This window comes from Piliocolobus tephrosceles, chromosome 21 (assembly GCF_002776525.5).
Source record: "Piliocolobus tephrosceles isolate RC106 chromosome 21, ASM277652v3, whole genome shotgun sequence".
Lineage (NCBI taxonomy): Eukaryota > Metazoa > Chordata > Mammalia > Primates > Cercopithecidae > Piliocolobus > Piliocolobus tephrosceles.
The window spans coordinates 12,755,080-12,761,079 of record NC_045454.1 but is presented as its reverse complement, the minus strand read 5'-3'; the positions used below and the strand labels follow the sequence as shown (position 1 = coordinate 12,761,079).

The 6,000-nt window shown below is 45.5% G+C and overlaps 1 protein-coding gene across 2 annotated transcripts in view; it reads left to right on the top strand.

Annotated features, from left to right (window-relative positions):
• Nucleotides 1-6,000, top strand: part of BLOC1S3 (biogenesis of lysosomal organelles complex 1 subunit 3) — a 40,716-nt gene that overhangs the window by 29,740 nt on the left and 4,976 nt on the right. The window contains exon 6 of one of the 2 annotated variants that reach the window (XR_002724540.3): nucleotides 3,501-3,558. The exons of the other annotated variant lie outside the window; for it this stretch is intronic. The gene's annotated coding sequence lies outside the window, so the exon portion shown is untranslated. Of the gene's footprint in view, nucleotides 1-3,500; nucleotides 3,559-6,000 lie in introns of those variants that run through there. 2 annotated transcript variants of the gene reach the window in all.

Genomic DNA, 6,000 nt, shown 5'->3' with positions numbered 1-6,000 from the left:
TTATTTATTTATTTATTTATTTATTTATTTATTTATTTATTTATTTATTTATTTATTTCTGGATTTTTGCTGTTGTCCAGGCTGGAGTGCAGTGGCATGCTCTTGGCTCACTGCAACCTCTGCCTCCTGGGTTCCAGCAATTCTCTTTCCTCAGCCCCCTGAGTAGCTGGGATTACAGGCGTGCACCACCACACCCAGCTAATTTTTGTATTTTTAGTAGAGACGGGGGTTTCACCATGTTGGTCAGGCTGGTCTCAAACTTCTGACCTTGTGATCCACCCACCTCAGTCTCCCAAAGTTCTGGGATTACAGCCATGAGCCACCGCACCTGGCCTCAAGTTTATTTAGGGTCCTAGAGCACTTTGGCCCACAGTGGCTAGGCACGCCGGAACTCAGGTTCCCACCACTGGAATGGATTTTCCTCTGTCTAATGCTTATTTAAATGTTCCCTCTGTGGGTGGTGTTTGATTTCTGCCCCATGTTGCTTTCCACTGTAATAGAACAGCACTGAGATCCAATGCAAAGCTCCAATCAGTCACCGAGCTCTCCCTACCCCAAATGCACAGATTCTCTCTCCTTGCCATCTGACTGCTGCCAGGAGATGTGGGAGGGATGGCACCTCACCCCAAAAGCCCATTGGCTTAAAATAGCAGTCCCATCCCAAAAGCTCAAACCACCCCAAAAGCTCATTGGCTTAAAATAGCAGTCTAATATTACCTCTCATGGTTCAGTGGGTTAAGGTTTAACCAGCTGAACCAGCTGATTCCTTTTTTTTTTTTTTTTTTGAGAGATAGAGTCTCACTGTGTCGCCCAGGCTGGAGTGCAGTGGTGGGATCTTGGCTCATTGCAATCTCTGCCTCCCTGGTTCAAGCAATTCTCCTGCCTCAGCCTCCCAACTAGCTGGGATTACAGGCGCCCGCCACCACACCCAGCTGATTTTTGTTTTCCCCGTTTTTTTTTCGGAGTTTTGCTCTTGTTGTCCAGGCTGGAGTGCAATGGTGCACTCTTGGTTCACTGCAACCTCTGCCTCCTGGGTTCAAGCGATTCTCGTGCCTCAGCCTCCCGAGTAGTTGGGATTACAGGCATGCATCACCACGCCCGGTGAAATTTTTGCATTTTTAGTAGAGACAGAGTTTCTCCATGTTTGCTAGGCTGGTCTTGAACTCCTGACCTTATGTAATCCACCCGCCTTGGCCTCCCAAAGTGCTAGGATTACAGGAGTGAGCTGCCACGCCTGGCCGAAAACAATAGATTTATATCTAACCATACTAATAATTGCATTGACTCTAAATTATATAAACACCCAATTATAAGACAGAGATAGGCCAGGCGCGGTGGCTCAAGCCTGTAATCCCAGCACTTTGGGAGGCCGAGACGGGCGGATCACGAGGTCAGGAGATCAAGACCATCCTGACTAACCCGGTGAAACCCCATCTCTACTAAAAAATACAAAAATTAGCCGGGCGAGGTGGCGGGCGCCTGTAATCCCAGCTACTCTGGAGGCTGAGCCAGGAGAATGGCGTGAACCCGGGAGGCGGAGCTTGCAGTGGGCTGAGATCCCGCCACTGCACTCCAGCCTGGGCGACAGAGCGAGACTCCGTCTCAAAAAAAAAAAAAAAAAAAAAGACAGAGATTTCAGACTGAATGAAAAAGCATGACCCCACTCTATGCTGCCCACAATAATTTTTTATTTTTTTAATTTTTTTGTGAGACGGAGTCTCGCTCTGTCACCCAGGCTGGAGTGCAGTGGCGTGATCTCGGCTCACTGCAACCTCCACTTCCTGGGTTCAAGCTACTCTCCTGCCTTAGCCTTCCAAGTAGCTGGGATTACAGGCGCCCGCCACCACACCCAGATCATTTTTTGTATTTTTAGTAGAGATAAGGTTTCATTATGTTGGCCAAGCTGGTCTTGAACGCCTGACCTTGTGATCCACCCACCTCGGCCTCCCAAAGTGCAGGGATTACAGGCGTGAGCCACCGCGCCCGGCCGAAATGCACTTTAAATAGAAAGATGTTCTGTACAAAAGTTAACTCAAAATGGACCACATCACTAAATGCAAAACTTAAAACTATAACATTTCTAGAAGGAAACATAGGAGAAAATCTTTGTGACCCTAGATGATGCAAAAGTTCATTATATACAAAAGTTCATTATGTACAAGCATGATCATAAGAGAAAACCTTGATAAATTCGACTCCATCAAAATTAAAAACTTTTGCTCTTCAACAAACATTATTAAGAGAATGAAAAGATAAGCCAAACAGTGGGAGAAAAATATTTGCAAATTGCATACTTGATAAACAACTAGTATCCAAATATTTTAAGAACTCTTAAAAGTCAATAGCTAGAAAACAAACAACCCAATTATTTTAAAAGGGCAAATGATTTGAATAAACACTTCACTAACAAAGATATGCAGATGAAAACAAGTACATAAAAAGCTGTTCAACATCATTAGTCCTTAGAAAAATGCAAATGAAAACCACAAGGTCATTCTCCACCTATCAAGAGTGGTTATCATGGAGAAAAGAGGCAGGGTAATCACTTGAGGCCAGGAGTTTGAGACCAGCTTGGGCAACATACCAAGACACCGTCTCTACAAACATAAAAATTAGGGGCCAGGCACAATGACTCACGCCTGTAATTCCAGCACTTTGGAAGGCTGAGGCAGGCAGATCACCTGAAGTCAGGAGTTCGAGACCAACCTGACCTATAGGGTTAAACCCCGTATCTAGTAAAAAAATTAATAAATAAAATACAAAAAATTAGCCGGGCATGGTGGCACATGCCTGTAATTCCAGCTATTCGGGAGGCTGAGGCAGGACAATTGCTTGAACCTGGGAGGTAGAGGTTGCAGTGAGTCAGCATCTCGTCATTGCACTCCAGCTTGGGCTACAAGAGTGAAATTATGTCTCAAAAAATAAAAAATAAATAAAAAATAAAAAAATCTATTGGCTGGGCACAGTGGCTCACGCCTGTAATCCCAGCACTCTGGGAGGCTGAGGAGGGCAGATCAACTGAGGTTGGGAGTTCGCGACCAGCCTGACCAACATGGAGATATCCTGTCTCTACTAAAAATACAAAATTAGCCGGGCATGGTGGCGCATGCCTGTAATCCCAGCTACTCAGGAGGCTGAGGCAGGAGAATCGCTTGAACCCAGGAGGGGGAGGTTGTGGTGAGCCGAGATCGCGCCATTGCACTCCAGCCTGGGCAACGAGCGAAACTCCGTCTCTCTCTCTATATATATATTATTTTCATGCTTTTTCCTGATTCATTTGGTCTTTTTCCACATTCTTTTGGATTAATCAAGTTTTTTTTTTTTTTTTTTGAGCCAGGATCTCACTCTTTTGCCCAAGCTGGAGTGCAGTGGTGTGATCATGGCTCACTTCTGCCTCGAACTCCTGGACAAAAGTGATCCTCCTACCTCGGTCTCTCCAGTAGCTGAGACTATAGGCATGTGCCACCACACCTAGTTAATTTTTTTTTTTTTTTTAATAGAGATGGTGTCTCATGTGCTGCCCAGGCTGGACTCGAACTCATGGGCTCAAGTGATTCCTCCCACCTTGGCCTCCCAAAGGGCTGGGATTACATGCATGAGCCACTATGCCTGGCTGAATTAATCAGGTAATTTTTTTATGATTCTATTTTCTCTCTTTTGTAGGTTTATTAGCTATAGCTCTTTGTTTTGTTATTTTATTTATTTATTTATTTATTTGAGAGTTTCGCTCTTGTTGCCCAGGCTGGAGTGCAGTGGCATGACCTAGGCTCACTACAACCTCTGCCTCCTGGGTTCAAGGGATTCCCCTGCCTCACTCAGCCTCCAGAGTAGCTGGAATTATAGGCGCCCGTCACCATGCCCAGCTAATTTTTTGTATTTTTAGTAGAGATGGGGTTTCACCATGTTGGCCAGGCTGGTCTTGAACTCCTGATCTCAGATGATCCACCCGCCTCAACTTCCCAAAGTGCTGGGATGACAGGTGTAGGCCACTGCACCCAGCTATTTTATTTTTTGAGACAGAGTCTCACTCTGTCACCCAGGCTGGAGAGCAGTGGCACAATATCAGCTCACTGCAACCTCTGCCTCCCAAGTTCAAGCGATTTTCCTGCCTCAGCCTCCTGAGTAGCTGGGACTATAGGCACCTGCCACCACGCCCGACTAATTTTTGTATTTTTAGTAGAGATGGGGTTTCTCCATGTTGGCCAGGCTGGTCTCGAACTCCTGACCTAAGGTGATCTACCTGTCTCGGCCTCCCAAAGTGCTGGGATTACAGGCGTGAGCCACCACGCCTGGCCTGCTTTGTTTTTTTAATGGTCACTGTAGAGTTTATAGTCCACATCTTTAACTTCTTGCAGACTACATTCAAGTGCTACTGCACTCCATACTCCAGTGTGGGTGAGAGAGCGAGACTCTGTCTCAAAAACATAAAACAAACAAAAAAACAAACTAGCTGGCCGTGGTAGTGCACACCTATAGTCTCAGCTACTCGGGAAGCTGAGTCACAAGAATTGCTTGAACCCAGGAGGTGGAGAGGTTGCAGAGAGCTAAGATCGCACCACTGCGCCCCAGCCTGGGAGACACAGCAAGACTCCATCTCAAGATATTAAAAAAAAAAATTTTCCTAGTGCTACACATAGGAATGTGCAGGTGCACACGCATACACCTGCATGCACATACATGTGCTCAGGTACATATATGAGTGAGTAAAACCAGTGAAATCGGAAGAATAAGGTCTTAGAATTGAACTAATGTCAATGTCCTCTTTTGATGTTGTATTATAGTTATATAAGATGTTAGCATCCTCTGAAGGCTGAGGCAGGAGAATGGCGTGAACCTAGGAGGCGGAGCTTGCAGTGAGCTGAGATAGCACCACTGCACTCCAGCCTGGGTGACAGACCAAGACTCGGCCTCAAAAAAAAAAAAAAAAAAAAGATGTTAGCATCAGAGGTAAGTGGGCGAAGGGCAAACAAGACCACCATGGACTCTTTTTTTTTTTTTTTTTTGAGATAGAATCTCGCTGGGTCCCCCAGGCTGGAGTGCAGTGGCGAGATCTCGGCTTATCGCAACCTCCGCCTCCTGGGTTCAAGTGATTCTCCTGCCTCAGCCTCCCGAGTAGTTGCGATTACAGGTGCCTGCCACCATGCCCAGCTAATTTTTGTATTTTTAGTAGAGACAGGTTTTGCCATGTTGGCCAAGCTGCTCTTGAACTCCTGGCCTCGGGTGATCCACCCAAGGCCTCCCAAAGTGCTGGGATTACAGGCGTGAGCCACCACGGCCAGCACCATGTCCTCTTTTCGTAACTTCTTATGAATCTATAATCTCTTAGAAATAAAAATAATCATTTGGGTGCTGTGGACCATGCCTGTAATCCAGGCACTTTGGGAGGCCGAGGCGAGTGGATCATTTGAAGTCAGGACTTTGAGACCAGCCTGGCCAACATGGCAAAACCCTGTCTCTGCTAAAAATACAAAAATCAGCTGGATGTGGTGTCGGGCATCTGTAATCCCAGCTACTCAGGAGGCTGAGGCAGGAGAATCGCTCAAACCTGGGAGGCGGAGGTTGTAGTGAGCCAAGATGCCACCACCGCACTCCAGCCTGGGTGACGGAGTGAGATTCTGTCTCAATTAAAGAAAAAAAGAAAAATAATAATTTTACATTTTACAACTTTGTAACCATAAAAATAATACAAACACAAATGTTAAACTTTGTAATCATAAAAATTACAAAAGAAAAAAGGATATAGATGGAATATTAAAATTTTATTGAATTAAGCTAAAAGAAAGCAGGAAAAAGGCAACTGAAGAAAAACAACAACAACAACAAAAACGGAAGGGACAAATGAAATGCCAGATGGTAAACTTATGCCCAATTATTTCCATAATTACAAATAAATGTAAAGAAATTCAGCACTCCGGCCGGGTGCGGTGGCTCAAGCCTGTAATCCCAGCACTTTGGGAGGCCGAGACGGGCGGATCACGAGGTCAGGAGATCGAGACCATC